Source organism: Larus michahellis, chromosome 9, assembly GCF_964199755.1.
Source record: "Larus michahellis chromosome 9, bLarMic1.1, whole genome shotgun sequence".
Lineage (NCBI taxonomy): Eukaryota > Metazoa > Chordata > Aves > Charadriiformes > Laridae > Larus > Larus michahellis.
The window spans coordinates 6,781,075-6,800,434 of NC_133904.1; the positions used below are offsets into that span (position 1 = coordinate 6,781,075).

The window sequence follows — 19,360 nt, forward strand, 5'->3', positions numbered from 1 at the left end:
GACATGGCCAAATTTGCTCTCATCAGCTGATAGCTTTCACTTGGACTCTTCCCTCTTTAAATAAAAACTTGACAAGGCAGCCGCAGGCCTCCTCGGTAGCGTTACATCACATGCCAATAACAGAAATTATTAGGCTAAACACGTTTGCACAAAACATTATGAAACACACTGTTGGGACTCATTTAAACAACTCATCTACTGCCAGTGCTCTCCGCTTTGCTTGCCTACATGCACAGAAACCTCCTGAAGTAAAGACCCTGTAAATAAAGGCAGGACCCAGCTCACAACATCCACTTCCCAAGGCTCTTACTGCTTCCGATTCCCTTCCTGTTATTCTCCACCCCTCTCATTTTGACGACCCACTGCTGTCGTTTTTATTTTGTTTGCTTTGAGATTTTGTTTCCTAGCAGCGGGCTTGTTCCTGTAGGTTTTTCCAGTTACTTTCCCCCAACTGAATGGTTTTTTTCCAGCTCCATTCCTTCTTTGCTGAAGGAATTCTTCCTTGCTGAAGAACTACTGTGAAGAAGTAATGAAGAAATACTCATTTAGCAAGGATGGTGCAGGGACCATACTATATCTCTGAGAGCCGCTTGTATTTAACCTAGAACGAGCAGAGCCCTCAAGCCAGGCAAGAATCACAGTGGAAGTAAAGAAAAAAAATCAGGGGAAAGGTTTCTGGGTTTTGGTCAGGACAGTGGGGATGGCTCCAGCTACCTGCCACCTAACAGGTTCCACGCCAGGGCAACACGGTGGTGGCATTTGCTGCACAGGGATCACCAGGTTGCCTGAACTGAGGCCACAGAAGCAGCAAGCTCACCCTTGGATTGCCATGGAGTTTGGCCACACTCCACCTCTGAACCTTCACATCCACGCTCCTGCAGCGGTTACAACTTTTCTTTCATAAATACTGCACTTACAAAGAAATTAACCCAAATGATGGTTATAATACACACATAAAAATAAATACACAATCTGTTCTAATCTTAGAAAAGGGTAAACACAGTCTGAAGGGCACGTGCACTCTGACACCAGCCATCCAAGCCTGGCATTTTTTTCATTTCCCCAGTTCAAGCATAAAAAAGCACATCACCGCCATGACCAGAAATCTGTTCCCCGGAGAGGCCACTGGAAATCAGGGATGGGGACCGCCCCTGCCATCCAGCGCGGTGCTGGAGCCAGGGCTGCCAGGTTCTCTGGGGTATCCCCCTGCCACACCAGAATGTATTCACACGCACAACTGGCACTCCTAACCGAGGCATCAGTTCCTCATAAAACCAGTCTGTTCTTTCTGCCTACATCAATTTTTCTCCACTTTTCTTTTCCATACTGAGCAACGACAATAGAAACACATAATTTTCAGGAGAAATTCTCCACTGCTTGTAAAAGAACACGTTCTCAGTACCAGCATGTTTTTCATACGCTCCTTATCCTCCACGGGCCAGAAGTTCTCCCTCTTCCTTCCACAGCCTCAGAAGTCCAGTGCCAACCATATTGCCAAATATTCCCTAAGCAACCACAGGGAAAAGCGTACTTTGCCAAATTCTTGGTGTAAGCTTGGTCTCTATTTTTCCCTGGCATCAAACGGCACATTGTAGCAAACGGCTGCAAACAGTAATTATTCAAAGAGAAACATTTCCTGTTATCAATTTTAACGCTGTTTTTCATTTATTTGAATGCCTCCTTGTTCTTATGTAATAAGAAAAAAAATATTTTTAGCCTGTCTTCTCCAGCCTTCTCTTTAATATGCTGCTAAATCTCAAACGCTCAGAAGAATCCATATAGTTTAATCTCTTCCTTCAGAGAGACGGCTTTTGATCACACCTGTCATTTTTACTGTATCCTTTTCTTTTGCTGTGTCTCCCCCCTCCTCTTTTGGGGGCCACAGGGGCTAGAAGAAAAGGATTAGTGACAAAAAAGTTGGTCACAGCTCACCCTCTGACTGCTAAAACACGTTTTTCTAGCATTTTATCCTCCCTTAAGTAACTTCTAATTATGGTCCTTGGGATTTCTTTTGTAACGTGCCTTGGTTTCTCTCACTGTAACACTCCCTACTTACTCCCTTAAATTGTTACAATATTTAGAGCTAAGGTATTTTTCAGATGTTCTAACAGGTGTCTATACGAGGTATTTCAAATGCCACTGAAAGCCTAGAGAAGTCATTCTGCAATTCTACTTCACTTACTGTCTTGTTAGGAAGCCAGAAAAGCCGCAAGTGAGAAATACTGCAAGACACTGAAAGCACTGTAAAAGTGCACAATATAACTAAACTGGCAAACAAAACCAAACTGATTTACATATTGGAAATTATAGAACACATTGTCTTTCTGCATTAAGTAATCATTCCCTGCACGCCCAGAAGTGCACAATGCTCACTGAAGCACCCCAAAACGCTCCCTGCTAATGCTTCTAAGAAGCATCCCCAAAGCCAGCAAGAAGATAAAAATGCATCTTAGCACGAGAACACCGCTATTACAACTTCCATAAAACTACTAATCACAGTGCTCAATTTGCTCATCCAATTAAAGCGAAAACATCGGGTCAGTCTGCATGCCATCCATCTTCATAACGCGTGATTCAGTCAGTATGTTTTCAGCTACAACCAAATGCTAGCCAACATTCACACCCATCACAGCTGACGAGACTAACGTGCATTGGAGGCTGTTAGGAAGATGTTCTTCAGTTGCATGCACCTTCACGTAGGTTCAAACCGGGAGGTACTAATTAAGGTCCCTCATTTGTAAAACCTCTATTGATTCTGGCTGTTGTGGCACAGGACATTCACCCCCATCTCCACCTGCCCGGCACAGATTCACTGCCTTAAAACCTAACACACGAGACGTTGCACAAGTTAGAAGCAAAGCTAATTACACTTCTGCTCTGCAGCACAGCATTTGGCTATTGAAAGTTATAATAAGAGCATAACCCCCTTTAGATTTACAATTTCTCAGTTCAGTGCGCTGAGAAACAAGAGTGACATCAGGAAGGGGGGTAAGGGAGCAGGGGGGAAGAGACTGGGATCCTCTTTTCATACTCTTCTCCTGGTTTTTTTGCTATAAATCCCACCTTCTGCACCTAGAAACCATAAGTTAAACCATTCCTCCTTGGGGGGGGCAAGGGGAGCGGGGGGGGGAGAAAAATATTAGGAAAATACCTCTGGGATGGCTGAACAACTGTATGTACTAGGTGGTTATTCCTACAACAGATCATATTCAGTACCCCGTGTTTTTCTCATCACTGTGTCTAGAACCCAGTCAAACATGACTCATTACTAGTAAGAGTGGAATTACTTTAGCAAAAGAAACCTACGCTTCCTTCTTTGCAATGACTTATTTCAGTACCTTATCTGGAAAAGCTGTAGCTTTATGATAAGCATCAACAGCCACAGAGATAAGAAAATATCATCCAAATAAAGCCACTCTTTGTTCACAGTTACCAGTTTCTCCTGAAGCATTACAGAGCCAGCACAAGTTATATTCATATATGATATTTAAAACATTTAAAAGAAAAGGGAATACCTTACCATGGGCAGGATGTCCCTTGGATTAGTAACACCTTCAAGAGTTGCGCTTCTTTTGTAGGAAAAAACAAGTCCGAAACCAAAGGCTGATCTGGGTGGGCCTGAGGCCATTCCTCTGGGTGCGATCACATACACTAACAAGGGACACTGCATTCGATACCTACATCGCAATATTGAGAAAGTAAGACAGCCTTTTCTTCCTGCAGCTGTGTCTTACAGCATATGGTAAATACCTGAGCTTAAGTTTGATAAGGCACCAGAAAAAGTCTAATCTCAGTCTGATTCTGCATGGGCTAATTACCCTGGGGAAATCAGCTCTAGAATTATTTTTAGTGCTAACAAGCACAGGGAGCGCACTGCTGGAGTGTAGCTAACGTCGTCATTGCATAGGCGACGCGCTGCAAAAGCAGGGTCATGTCCTGCCCAGCTTCCAAACCTCGCCATTGCATTTGAGCCTCAGCTTCCCTGTAGGGCTTCAAACGATGCCAGTCCGGTGACACGGATCCTGTTCTGCTATTGCTCTATTGCTGGAGATTCATTTGCAAAGCATAGCGGGATGCTAAACTTAAACATAAAATTAAATAAAAACTTGACCTGTTGCTGTCAACCGCGTTAGTACAAATGCTTCATAAAAGAGAATTTTACATGCTTCAATGCTTGAATAGAAATAAGATGACCAAGAGAAACTAATCTTATTTTTTGATATAAGCTGAAAGAAATCTGCAATCCCTGCAGAAACTCACAAATACTATCTAGGGTAAATACAAAGCTTAAGAAAAGCACGTTTATTATATGCAGATTGTGCAGGCATTTTAAGATTTTTAATTTTTTTCTTAGGTTTTGTGTTTGTAGGTGTTTTTTTACAGATCCCTGATTTTTTTAGGCGCTGGGCTTACAGATCCCACGCTTGGCTTTTCATTTTTAATTGGTTTAAATGGGATGATCTCCATCTTTCACAAACACCTGAAACGAGCACACGCCTTCCTCCACTTATCACACAAGAGAGGAACAGGGATGCTCAACTCCTTAGAGACTCTTTTGCACAATCTGGAGAGCTTTTTTCTCAACATTTATGAGCAGACAGTAACTATGAGAAGTAACAGAACGACCAGCTGCTACAAGCATCTTAAAATAGCGTCTGATAGTGAAAGTTACTGAAAAAAAAAAAAAACCCTGCACCTGCCTCCAGCTTATAAAAGTATTGCTTTCGGTTTGTTCCTGTCTATTCTAAAACAGCAGAAAAATGATGAGTATGTAGAGGGGAAATGAAGGAGGAAGTGTTTGGGTGTATTTTTATAAAGATATTTCACAAGTTCCTTCCACTTTTTCAGCTTCCTTCAAAATATTGTAGCTCGTAATTGTACCTGTGCAAGCCAGAAGGCCCCTTCAATCTTTTCAGTCTAATTCATGGGACTGTACCAAGCTGGTACAATCAAATATGATCTTTACAGTGTAATCACAGCTCCCTCCGGGGACACCTGTGCATGAAGATCTGATTCCTGCAGCCCTGCACTGCTGGGGATCTCTCCTTCACTCCAAGCCCTTCTTCACCTCTCATAACAAAAGGTATATTTTTGTAACAAGAGGTGCACAGAAATAGATCATCCCTTTTCATAACTCTCAGGGAAAACAAACCTAGGAAGGAAATTGGAGACTCATTTCCACTGGAGGCCAAGTCAGCCAGTCCCTTTTACTAGCACTTGAGTCACATTTAAATAAAAGAAGTTTGTGTTTATATGCAAATTACTTGTGCCTGTGCCAGCATTGCTCCCTAAATAACTATTATTGTCACACTACTAAGCAAAACTCAGTGACTAAAGGAGAAAGATCTATTAAAAGCTCTGCGTGATTCTTTATTTAAACACAGTTTACCAAAGTGGCACAAACAGAACACTTTTGATCCATAGGAATGGCCTGGTGCTAACTTGATGAGGACAAAAGCCTGCACTAAGCAGGCTGCTAACAGTTTGCCCTCTTTTCTTCCTTATTACAGCACCTTCCTCTTCCTAACAGCAACATGGCACGTGCCGGGGCCAGAGCTCACGGAGAACGTCGGGTACACGGGAGAGTTCAGGTTACCTTGAATCTGTATTGACCTGTGCGATTAAATGTTCTTTTCGCATTTAACATCCACGTGGTTTGGGTGTATCCATAGATAAAATAACCCCGTGTTTTTACAGTCTCTTAACTGACAAAGGCAGGAGGCTGAAGGCCACTGCCCCTAAAGAAAACAGAGGTTGGTGTGTTGTAGCGCATCACTGAATGAGGGAATTGCACCAGTAATAGCCCTCATTTTCTGCAAGAACCACAAGTCTCCTTACAGGAAATCACTGCTCTTAGACATCTGGTGTTGAGCATTGCCACTGGGAAACCTGAAAGGGAGACTAGAAAACCCACATACAAATAAAGCCTTTAGGAAGCTCTTGGTGAAGCCAAACGTTTAAGGGTTTCGGTGGCATCTCCTGCGCTGTCACACAATCATCAGTACAACTGACTTGTACCTAGTTAACAGCACAGAGCCTGATGATGGATGGGGACCCACAGCCACAAGTGAAATGGAGAGCCTGGGAGAGGCACAGGGGAGTTTAAACGAAGAATAAAACAAATATTTAGCATTCAAAGCAGTGGTCAGATCCTCAGCCTCTGAATAGCCACAATGAATCCGTGTCTGACCTCCCGGTTACAAATGGTAAACAAGTGTTTATTTGGGTGGAGACAAAAACCCTTCCTTGTCACTGGCATCTTTTCCTAGGGCAGTAATGCTGAAAGACACACAGTATTTCTTAAATCTCCAAGAAATCACCTATGAGTATGGAGAACTACTGCACACACAAGCCCACGTTACAGGCATGATAACTTAAGCACAAAGTTCCCCACTTCAGTTTTTTTCAAAATACACGAACATTTTAGTGGGCTTCATGGATCCTCAGCTCCTCCAAAATTCAGTTACAAAGGATCCTGAGATAAGACGCTCAGAAAAATACTGAAGCAGGAGCAGATAATTACTAGGGAATAACTCCTGAAAGTAAAAATCTTTGAAAAACATAGTTTTGCATTGGCTAAATGTAACAACGTCGAGAAGAGATGCACACAAACTAATCACTAATGCCAAGAAAACTTCTCCTGCTTATGCCAGCCTGTCTTCTGGGTAAGATTAGCAATAGCAAGATTCTGTTATACACAGAAAAGCAAGCAAATGTATCAATATACCTTTTTCCTGGACTAAAGGAGCTTCATTCTGCTTATTCATAGCTGTGATTCCGATGAATAAATTTCACCCTGGACAATAACTTAGTACTTTAAATATGAAGCCAATGCACGCAACTAAAATCAGCCACACTGCTCCCCTGAAGTCAAGACAGTAAAATGTTCAGTACACAAATGGTAGCATAAACCTAAAGGTTCCTTTAATATTTTTTTTTTTAATGCTATGTATTAAATGTATACCAGCACACATCTCTAAATGCCAGTCATTTCTCATAGAAGAGAACCAGCTTTGAGGTTTATCTTTCCACACACCATTTGAGTTTTCAGCCTCCTGGCACTAGAATTATTCACCTTGTTCTCCGAGTTCTGTTACAGCATTATTTTCCCACTGAGAAGATCAGATAAAGTTGGTAAATTTAACCCATGTTCATCGCTAATTACAATTCGGCATTTCCCAAGTCTTAACGCTGGGGTTTCACGTTGCTGAAGCCCCTGAACACCAACATAATTTTTGAGAAAATCACAAACTGTGATTCCGGTAACTATTTTAACTTTGAATAAAAAGTTCAAAAACGAAAATGTGAGAACTTGCTGCAATCCCATGCAAGGATGAATATTAAGCGACCTGTTGAGGATTTTACCTGCAGAAGTTCAAAGAACCTTAACTCTATAATAAAGCCTGGTTTTGTTAATTCTGGTGCATTCCTGAAAGTGATCTGATCAGAAAAGCTCCCCAAAACAGAAATACTGGCATTGCTGAGTTAGGATGATGCCTCTTTTACTTGCACTTGATGAAGTAATTTAAAATTCACTTGCAGCTCCTCTAAAATACTTGGTTTATGTGGCAAACCTGCTCCGTAGCTTTCATTTTGCACATCTTTGCCCTCACTGTAGTTACAGGCAGTTTTTATGCAGCAATTAGGCTCATTGGTGTTACACTCGTCACTTGATCTGATGCCACAGACAATTTTCTTCAGCGCTTTCTGTTTCTAACCCAGAATTTTCCAAAATGCCCCGTCCTCTCTGGGCCCCAGTGAGGGCTTCTTTGATATTACACTGCTCTGACTGCATGCCCTTGTCAGAGACCAGGTCCTGGGGATGTGGACCTTTGATCTCACCCAGTATGGCCATGCTCACATGGCACAGAACCAGTTGACACGGGTATCACACAATGCCTGCCTCACTTCAGCATCTGCAGCACAGCGCATCGCTCATTCACGCCTCCATTAAATGCATTTTGGGAAGAAGGAAACACCCCACGCTTTGAGAAACGCTGTTCTGGACCGGTGATTCATGGCAGAACTTCACGCATCTTTAACCACTTTATTCAATCCCACTGCACACCGTCAAATGATTCCATGATCCTCATCTCCTTTCCTTTATCCTATGAAATATCCACTGAAATTCTTCACTGACAGGGAGATAGGACTCATTAGTTAAGGTTGGATCCAATTGTGAATGAGAATGCCTCAAATGACAGGGTGATTACCTTATCCGTTGGCATGAGACACCCAAACCTCAATATAAAATTATTTTAAATAGAATTCAAGAGATGCACCATTTAGAGACGGAGTTTGCTGGGTTTTATTCCATTTAATTGCTTCAGACTGAAAACCACAAATCCTAGGTCCCAGCAGAGAGCTTCTGGCCTGCTACCTCCAAGTGGCAGACCCACGAAGACAATAACTTCTGTCCAAATCAAACTACTCTTATTGTGAAGAACTGCAGACGTATTACACAGTCCTTAAAAACACTTTAGTCCTGATTCATCCAAGGTAAATTTGCCATAGGCAGGGTGGGGTAGTCTGCTAAACTTTAAATACCTTCCCCTAAGCATATCTACAGGTCCTTGCTCGTGCTGCCAACCGCATTTGTACACTGTGACCACAGTGGGTTGGGGGTTTTTTTTGTTTTTAATTCTCCTTTCATGCACGCAGAGCTCCAGGCGGAATAGTTTAGAACAGATCAAACTGACCACTACACCTGTCATTATCATGCCATTGAGAATACGTTCACGTATTCTCAAACTAAGTGTTAAGTGCATAAACGACGACCACTTAGCCCATAATTAACAAACAAAACTCAGAGTTTATTAATCATGGATGTTTAGTTCTGGTGAATACTAACTAGAAGGCATTTTAATTCAGCTATCATGATTATACAATCTCCTGTATTTGTTCATGGACTAAAACCACTTAGAGCTCAAACACAAAACTTTGTCAATAAAAGGTGTCAATAAAAAAAACTTTCAAGATGTAGTAATGTTTTTGAATGGATTTAAGAGCTACCCACGTTCCAGTTACCTGTGTCTAGCAGACATGGGCAAGAATGACTAATTTGGCAAGTGTTCTGAAACACAAACTGCTCCCCATCAGCAAAACAAATTAGGAGGTTTTCTGGTTCAAACACCTTTTGCACCTAAGTTGTAGCCTTCAGCTTTCATTTGCTTAGTGCGAAAGGCTGGACAGATTTTTTTTTTTTTTTTTCCGAAAAGTTTCTATGAGGCATCCAAGGTTGTTTGGTGGATGTTAGGAACCAGAAATCCTCCTGAACTGGAGGAAACAGGTTGCATTTCAAAAGTCAAATGTCTTCCCCTAGTTTGTACTAAATTACAGTTTTACAAAGTTAAACGCAATTCAGCTATTTATACATTAAATTTAAAAAAAAAAAAAAATCACACCCCAACTACAAAGGTACTATCACAATTACCATTATCTGAATTTAGGTGAGGAGTGTGTATTCTAAAATAACTACAAACAATCACAAATAGCAGGACTTCTACAAAATCCACTAGAATATATAACTGGAATTAAATGTTTGCATTCAAAGAGAAAAACAAGACAAAACAAAATTCTACAGTTAATTGTTTCCAAGTACAAGAAACTGGGAACAAAGCCTGCTATTGAATGAGCATTAATGATTTGCCGTTTGGTTCTGCAGATGTTTCCCATGAGGGAAGACAGCAAAAAACATTCCACTTGAAACCCAGGGAAACAAGCGCCAAGGAGCTGAGTTATGGTACTTCATTCATTTGGATATTTTTAATTGAAATTGTCAAAACCATTAGGTTCAACAGGATTTTACTTTAAGGGGAATTTGTATCCAACAGAATTTCAAAAAACAGAGCTTCATAATCCCTTCCCACTTAAAACTCGAGTGAGCCAGGCTTTAAAAAAAAAATATTTCACAGCCGTGATAACGTGAGCTAAGAGACTCTGCCCCATCCTTGCTGACAGGTCCAGATCATCGCCACCTCCTCATCCATGGCGACAAAGACAAATGCCTGCTCAAATAAATTAGTATGGCCATCTAATTTCCATTCTGGTCCATCAAGAGATTATCAAACAATATAGATTATATACCCCATCCTGGCTAGTACTAACTTCTAGAGCAGGGCTTATCTATTTAGGAGCAAAGAATGAAAGCACACGTTTATAAATCCCCAAAAGACAGAGCTACTTCTGTGTCTTAATTTATGGAGTTACACGGAGCTGGAAATCTTTTCTTTCCAAATTAGCTCTTATCTCTGATCTTAAGGCAGCAAAGCTATACAATTCAAAGAATTTCCAAAACAATGAAGTCTGCGCAAACCTAAAGTTTCCAGTAAAGCAAAATTCACTTTGCAAACTACAAATGTAGTTAGTTCTTAGGAATGGGCAACAGGAAGAATTGTCAAGGGTACAAGTACTTCCCAGAAAGGAAGGATATGAATAAGAGATCTTCTTTTTTTTTCCCCCATCTCAAAAAGCCAACAAAACAAAACAAAGATCTCAAAACCTACATTACTATTTTGCTTGTATTTTTGCAAGTTGTTTTTGTGGGAAAGTGAAAACAAGCTAGCAAAGGAGCATCTGTGTAAATACACATGAAACAGACAGCCACGACAGCAGGCAAAAAAGTCACCCTCCGGGTCACTTAGCTCCAGCTCTCACCATACGCTAACCAAGAAACCAGAAGCAAGCAATCAAGCTAACTTGTTTTAACTGGGGACCACCAGAAAGTGTTACCAAGATGCTCTCCTGTAAGAGCAACGGTGGTCACACTGTGCATCCTACCCACAAACACAAGGATCCCAATTTGTCACCATCAGCCCTGCTTCGGGATCTAACAGGAGGCGATGCAAACACCAAAACCAAAGGTTAAAAAAATGCCAAAAGGTCAGCAGACTGTTTATGCAAAGATAATAAAAACAGGAGCCTGCCTCAAAAAAAATACAGCAATATACATTTAGGGAAATAGAAGTCAAAAGCAAAATCCTAGCATCCTCCAGATTCTCACACAATAATCCAATTATTTCACGAGTGATAAAACAACGAAGCCTTGCAGCAGTAGTGTAGCCTGGTGAAATGCCAGATCAATCCGCATTCTTAACAGAAGGTTACGAGTAGCCAGTAAATCAAAACTTAAGGAAATACAGCATTAAGCACACTAGTTCCTGCAGGTTTTTCTCCAAGTGTGAAAACTGAAGTGACACCTAAACATTCACCTGCTTGGAACTGTTTTGGACAAAGTCGCAGTGATCTAAGAAAAACCTATCCAAATTTTTTTATCCTATCTAGCATGTAAGCGGCCTGCATCACTCCAAATGTCGATTTAGCCCGATAAACTGCCTCTAACTCTGACCAAAAGCAGATGCTCAGGGCAAGAATATAAGGTCAGGAAATTATATGGTGATTCTGCCTGCAAAATAATCTCCTGGTTTCCAGGAATCCCTGATTTAAGGGCTGCTTCAGTTAGAAATTGTATCTGCATCTTTGTGATTATCAGTCCTAACATACTTTTTCTCTAGTAATTTGCCTAACAATTTTTAAAATTCATTTATATCTTAAGCAACAGGAGGACACTGCGGTAATGAGTTCCATAGATAAATCTTGCTTGTGTGAAACACTATCTCCTTTTATTGAAATGTACCTCCAAAAAAAAAACCACATTGAAATTTGATAATTTCTTTTCACTTCTAAAATCTTGAGTTATATGAAATTATGAATATTGTTCTCTGTTTACTCCATATCACTCAGATTTTGCCCCCTTCTACGTTATCCTCTCCACTGACCTCTCTTAATTGAAAAGCACAGACCATTCAAGGAGCCTGGTTAATGTTCTACCATCCAAACTTCTTAACTGGCACACACAACAGGCATACAAAATCTTTTCTTTTTTTTATTGATTTGTCTGATAATGTCGTGCAAAACATTCGAAATTCAAAACCATCTAGGCATGTTTCAAGAAGAGTTAATTAACATCCTATTTTCCGCAGTCCTATCATTAGGAGTAACTAACCACGTGGTTTTTTATGTTGAAAGAATAGGTTAAAGGGTTTTAAAATGACCTGTGATTGGTTGTGCAGCTTTTTTTAAAGGTCTGCGTTTTTTGATAAAGAAGAGAACTACTAATTCCTAAACTCGTCTTAAACTTATAGCAGAAGCCTCCTTTACAGGATGAGTTAGTGGAAATAAAATTACACGTGTGCAGGTATTTCCCCCGGCAGAGCGAGTCGTGCTGCGATGCGGGTGCCAAAAGCAGAGCTTGCTTTAGGAGGTGGCATCCTCGGGGCAGGACAGCCAGACTGCACATCCCCAGTGCCTTACTATTCACAAGGTACCCAAAATCCAGGGAAGCTGGGAGCAAATCTATCAGAAATGAAGCCTCCATTAACAAAGCTTCCTTATTACCGATCCTTAAATGAGACCAACACTGCCTGCCCACACAGCGATCACCCCGCTCCGCAATGCTGGTAAACCTGTAGTTACACCTGAACTAATTTTGTCAAGCAAGAAATTGCCAGGCATATTATAAGGTGATCAATCACTTGATCAAACACAAGAGACTTGTCCCAGTTTCTCTTACTGCTCTTGGTCTTCATTAGGACCCTCACGCAGAAGACAATGGGGAGAATGGAGAGTTAATCCTTATGTGGAATGCAGAAAGTCTAGCTATTCAGTGACACAAATTACCTAAATATTAACATATCTCCTCTGCTTCTGCGATTTGATTTTGTAGCAGCGGCAGCTTAGAAAATAGAGGTGCACTCAGGTAGAGCTGTTATGCTGATACTCATTTTGAAATCAGAGTTTGAGGCTTCTGACATCCTCATAATCCTGCAAAGACCAATTTAGTCTTGAGAAACAGCCCCCTGGGACTGAGGGAACATTTAACTGCTTAACTTCGGTAGAAAAAAAAAGAAAACGTTCCTTTTGCTTATAAACAAGCTTCTATGCAAGTCTATTATCTAATAAATACAACTGGAAGTAAGACGGGAATGTGGGAAGGGTGCCAACATAAATCCTCCAAATCTGAGGAAATCGGGAGCAGTTTTCCACTCAAGGATGGAAACGGCGTGGAGGAAATGCAGAGCATATTTAGCATGCTTTGCTCCCCTCTGCTAAGGTGAAGCTTCCCTCTCTCCCACGCCAGCAGGCTGCTGCCCGGGCAGAGGGACCCCAACCAGCATGGAGGTGATGAGAGACCCCACATCTCTGTACCTTGGGAGACTGGAATTCAAAGTCCCATACTAAAATTAGTTCATGGTACAGGAGTGAGTCACCAAAAGGGATAAAACCTGAGATTCTCCTAACTAAGTGACAGCACAAGGTGTTCCACGTGTCTTGCATGAATTTCACCGCTGCTGGTGGAGGCCTCATGGCAAGCCTCAGTTATCAATAAGAAATTAGTTTTAGAGATGAAACAGACAAAATCAGCACAAAAGCAGCAGAAGCAGACACTCAATATTGCCTGGAAATCTCAGTGGGAGAAACTGAGAAGCTTCTGGGATGAGGTTTATCCCCTGCCCCAGGCCCACCCTGGCCACACAAACGGCCCGACTCTGGCTTCATCACGGGCAGCCCCAAATCCCAGTGAACTTCAGCATTCAAAGCACAATCACTATTCTCCTCAAGAAGCATTCCTTGCCTGAGCAGGTACATTTTGAATAATTACCTGCTCAAGTAAGAGGAATTTCATCAGTGCAGTTAGTTGGAAAGCAGCTGCTTGTATTACTAAATGCAGAAGCCACTGGGAAACAAAAACTTGCAGTGAAGTTGAGCCAGTTATGGTAGTAATTACCTCAAAAGACATGATAAGCAATGCTTCTAGCCCTCTGTTATGGTCTTATGCACTGGCCAAAGAGGGGATGATTACAGGAACCCAGGTGCTACTTAGACACACACCTTCTACCACTTGACAACAACAGCGGTGCCCCTCCTCATGCCCTTGTTTCTTAATCGACACCTTAAATACACACATCTACAAACTATTCTATTGCTTAATATAATCAAAATTCAGTATTTCTTAACAGCACAAAATTTACCATCCTTATGAAAAAATGAAAAGTGCCAACATTTTTTTAAGAAATAAAATGAGTTTCCTCTCTGCACCATTTTCTCCAAATTGTTCTTCCCACAGCTACTGCAAAGTGAAACTACACACACTGAATCCATCTTCAGACTACATCATATGAAAGTCTATTTGCTTTACAATAAGCTATTTTCTGATGGTATTGAAAAGCAGCAAGAAATCAAACAAATAAGATTATTAGTCAAATACACCCATTCATCCTGACAGCTAAATCTACCCACTCAACAGTCCCGTCTTCTGAGAATGAATCAAGATCACTGCAAAATACGTGACAAATTCTACAGCTTAATCATGGAAAATTAATACAAAAATATTCAGGTGAGATTTTCTATTTTCATAACGCCATGTAGTAGTAATTCAGCTTCCAGCGTGCTTTGAGCTGTCATAAAACTTAAGGGCACCAACTAGTTTCTTGTCAGTTGCCATAATTGTGCTACACTAACATCACTAAAAAATTAAAACTATTTCTCATTAAAAATATCTGTTCATGAGCTTGTAAAGAACTATACCTTACTTCTTAAATTTCCGTTAAAAGTACCCTTAAAACAACTTTGCTACATTGATGTACTTGTGTGAATGGTTTGTTGTTGTTGTTGTTTGCTCGGGGGTTGGTCTGTTTGTTTTTATTCTACAGATTGCTTTATTATTAAGTGGGTTATTTCTTTAACTAAAGTCAATAATCAAACAACTCAAATTCAGTAAGCAAGTACACGTAGGGATGAATGAGTTCAGTGAAAGCCCGTTGGGAAAGGATTTCTCCAGCACAGTTTTCTCATACGGATAACAAAAAATATTCACACAAGGTCCAGGTATCTTGGGCAGCATCATTAAAGCAATACACAGCAAAGCAAAGCACAGAGTAACTTTGAGCCTCCCACTGCAAAGTTAGTTCCTCCTGGATAGCTAGGAAAGTACAAAAAAAATTATAGCAATTGGGCTGGCACAAAACAGGAAGAATCCACCAAGTCTCCAAAAAAAAAGAAGGAAGGGAAAAAAAAAAAGAAGGAAAAAAAAAAGGAAGGAAAAAAAAAAAAGAAGGAAAAAAAAAAAAGAAGAAAAAAAAAAGAAGGAAAAAAAAAAGAAGGAAAAAAAAAAGAAAGAAGGAAAAAAGCACTTAAACCCCCCACTCCTACCACCAGCTGAGATTTTTCTTTTAAAGAAAATCCACTCTGTGTTGAAACCGGCGGGACAGGACGCGCTGAAGACCGAAGCAGAGGGGAGCAGCGAGCGCCGCCGCAGCCCCGGCGGACGGACGGGAGGAGCCCCCCCCAACCCGGGGAACCCAAACCGGGGGGCGCCGGGTCGCTGGGGTTACCTGCGCTCCGGGCAGAGCCCGCCGGGAGCCCGCAGCCACCCATCGCCGCCGGAGCCGCTCCGCCAACGCCGCCGGTCGCGGGGCGGGCACGTGTGGCTGTGGCTGTCACTGTCACCGCCGCCCGCCCCCCGCTCCGCCCTGCGCCCTTCCCGCCCGCCTCCCCCGCGGCCCGGAACCCTCCGGGCTTTACCGCAACCCGCCCCCGCCAGCATCCCCTTCTCAGCATCCATCCCCCCAGGGCATCCCACCTTAGAGCATCCGCCCCCCCGGATCATTTCCCTCGGAGCACCCCCAGCAGCATCCCCGCCCAGAACTTCGCTTCCCCGTCCCCCAGGGCATCCCCCGACCAAATCCCAAACCCCGATGGTTTTGTCCCAAAGGCCCAGGGGCGGAGGGGAAGGTGGTGGCAGAGGGCGGGGGTGGGGGGGCTGGCAGCACTCCCCTGGAGAGCCCTGGGTGAGGGTGGAGCTGGAAAGGAAACTACGTGAATGACTACAGGCGAAGGGAAATAAAAGCAACGGCAGCGCTGCCACGTAACAATTTTTCTTGGCTGCATCCCCTAACACTTTCTTGGCTGCATCTCCTGGTGCCTAACAAGGGAGCCAAGTATCACAGCTGTGTGTTTCAGGCAAGGAAACTGAGGCAGGATTGGGTAAGAGGACTTGCTTACCTGGCATGCCTGCAGCCGAAACAAGCTCCCACACGTGTTTCTCCGTGAGTTTGCCACAGCATAGAAAGGCAAGTGCTACCCAGCAGCCCCTTCAACAGCAGCTTGTTTCTGGAGCGCCCTGGGTTTCGCACGCCACCACGCACCTTCCCGGAGATCTCATGCACGTCACACATCACCACTCCCACCAGTGATGCTTAACGTCCATTGAGCGTGGTATCACTACATGAAGCACAGAGCAACGAGGGGGGGTGTGAAAAAAGCTTAGTGATGGAATTTATTTACATCCCATGCCTATCATTCTGATTAACAGGAATTGCATGATATCCAAGAGCACCGCTGACGTAGTGACACTCACCTCATATCATCTACTGAAACTTGGTGATGCAACCATGTTATGCCATTGCAAAATAGAAATTGCCATGCACATGTGGTAAGGGTTTGTCATAGTGCAAAGAATCGTTTCACTAACCACTGAATAAAAACACGCAGAAAACATTAGAAAAGCCACTACCCCGATTCTTTCAACCAAATCTGGAGAGGAGGAATTTACACATGTGCACAGTCCCACATGGATCCGTGAGATCAGCAGCAAGGAGGATTATTGCTTGGACACGTGAGCAATTTTACAAGATCGGGGCAAAAAAATTGACAAAGCTTTATTCTGGCTCCTGACTTAAAGATCGTGTTTGAGTGGCCAGATCCTAATGTTCCAGCACAGCCTCAACGACAACATCAGTTACTATGGTTAACAGTATATCAGCACATATTATTATGCAGCGACTCCTAAAGTGACTAAGTTTTGCTAAATGCTGAGCAGGCCAGTTTTACTCAGCTCGTGCAATCAAAAATTTAAGGGGAAGTTGGCCGAGAACAGAAAACTAATCAACCACCTAAACGGAAAACAGAGAAGAAAGAAAATTTGTGCCGCTAATATTTTCGCCATCCTTTCATCTAAACCAAAAAAGGTATCGGATTCAGATAATTAGGTAAGTTTGGAACAAGAACAACGTAGCCTTTAAAATACTTTTCTGTTAGTTCTGTGATCGCACAAAATGTGTATCAAAAGTAGTTCAGTGCATGTTCTGTCAAAGACTACAGCCAAGAGAGAAAAAACACTGTAAACGTGCCCAAGGGTAATCTAATAGAAAAGGCTGCTGATTTTCGGAATAGCAAAAAAAAAAAAAAAAAAAAAAAAAAAAAAGTAGCTTGTGTGTGTGTCTGCCAAAATAAACTGTAACAGTGCTCCTTGGATGCAACAGAAGAAGGACAGATACAAAAATTAAATTCTTGTACCCAGTATCCACCAAAATGAGAAGAGCTTGCCCAGTGTTGGTGGCAAGAAAAAGATAAATCAATTAACCATTAAAAGACTACCCAAATGTGGACTCTTAAAAAGATTCGCTTGATTTTCTTCCTTTGGACACCATCTAACTGCATCAAGTTCTGAGTAAATACTAAGGTGTCTTTGGTGAGAACTTCTGCAGCTGCCCTGGGACATGGCATTTACCAGAGCTGCGTGACCTTTGTGTTTTACCCCACCAGGACCATGTCACGGCTTATATTCACCCTCCAACAGCGCGTATGCAACAGGTGGGAAACCAGTGCACATTCACTGTGTGCCATCATGGAAAAATCGTATAATGATGGGAACTAGAGTAAAAAGATTATTTAGCAGGGATGAACAGAACTAGGGGAAAAGCAAACAAACAAACAAACTTGTTCTAGAACAGTTTTTTTTGCTTGTTCACGGAAAACATGTCGCTGCAAAAGGATACTCAGAGTGAGAAGTCGCATCTGGTTTCTAGTTCCTGTGATGGCCAGTGGACGTGGTGACTCATTACTACTCTTCAGCCCCTGTAGATGCTTTCCTTGTTTGATCTATTCATGGTCCTCTTTCCTCTATTTGCTATATTCATAGTAATCTAAAAGACTTTTTTCTAGAACACCCAATTATAGCAAATAGGCAAGAAACCAGAACTATTGAGAACTTGTCCTATCAGTATCTTATACTTGAACGAATCCACCTATTTACTAGCATTCATGTTAACTCTTCCTGGTTTTATCAAATACTAGTGCGTATTTTACTTATTCCAAAAAATAGCCTTTAACAATTCCTGGAGATCATTTACTACGTTATATGGGTATAGTATGTCTGGAAAAAAAAAAACTATAAAATGGGGAGACTTCCAATTTGGTGGCTTATTGGAGATATTTCTCAGCTAACTAAACTTTCTCTGCTGTGTGCTGACTTTTTTTTCAGAGAGAGTGTGCCTCACTTTCTGAAGTGGAGTTGCAAAGAAAATCCTCACCGCGTGAATGAAAGGGAAGCGATGGGAGCAATCAGCCCAAATTCGGTGAGAAAGCTACTGCGAGGACTGTGGTGGGATGCTACGTGAGCCCACAGAATGCTGAATGTCCACGCTCTTCATGGCTATGCTAGAAACGTCAAGGCCCTTTGCTTCTTCACTTGCTGACCAAGAAAGGAAAGGGAAGATGATACTGGGCAGATCCTCTGGGAAAAACTTTACATCACTGGTAGGCTGGAGCGAAGGGAGAAGGGGACACAATACTTCGGAAACATCACCAAAATCCTAGCAAAATGTCAATGTAAAACATGAGGGGGATATGAGATTATCTTATGAATATATCCAATGCGCTGCGAAGCCATCAAGAGCCAAGATATTCATTATTATAACGTTAAGTCATTAAGTATAGGACTTGAAGATAAACACTGGTTATATCCCACTGTAGAACGCATCATCAAAAGAACAAATGCACAGCTAAAAACACAGCGAACAAAAACATATCAACAGGAGACATTTTAGTGTGTATAAGAGTTCTTATTACCCTTTCCAGGAATACTCAGAGGGAGCCACTGTACACCTTCCCTTCATGCACGCAAATGTTTTTCTTCTAGATTTTATTAAGGATGGCATTATCAGTTCCTGCGAGGGAAGAAAAGAGAAAAATATGTAATTGACAACTACAGTTGGCATTATCAAATCCTACTTGTCTTTTGTGTGGATATCTCACTTTCTCATAAGGGAAGGAAAAGTTCTCTTCTCAGAAAAGAAAAATTGCCACTTTTCTTCTTTGCCCTGATTTTCTTCCCTGTAGTTTGCCTGCTGAAAGAAAAAATTACCTCATCAGCCTTTATCAAAACCTGGTCAATATGGATCAATGTAAGGCTAATTAAGATATTGCTTTTAGCTGCATTCCTAATCACAGGTTCAGCTGCAGCCCTTCAGGCTTTTAACAAGTGAAGCATTAGTACCCAGCCCACCCCTCTGCAAAGCTC

General features: G+C 41.9%; 1 protein-coding gene across 1 annotated transcript in view; it reads right to left on the reverse strand.

The window, feature by feature from the left end:
• The window catches only part of MCTP2 (multiple C2 and transmembrane domain containing 2), a 125,337-nt gene extending 109,822 nt beyond the window's left edge, over positions 1-15,515 (reverse strand). Inside the window, exon 1 of the mRNA XM_074600265.1 lies at positions 15,393-15,515. The gene's annotated coding sequence lies outside the window, so the exon portion shown is untranslated. The remainder of the gene's footprint in view (positions 1-15,392) is intronic.
• Between the last annotated feature and the right edge of the window lie 3,845 nt (positions 15,516-19,360).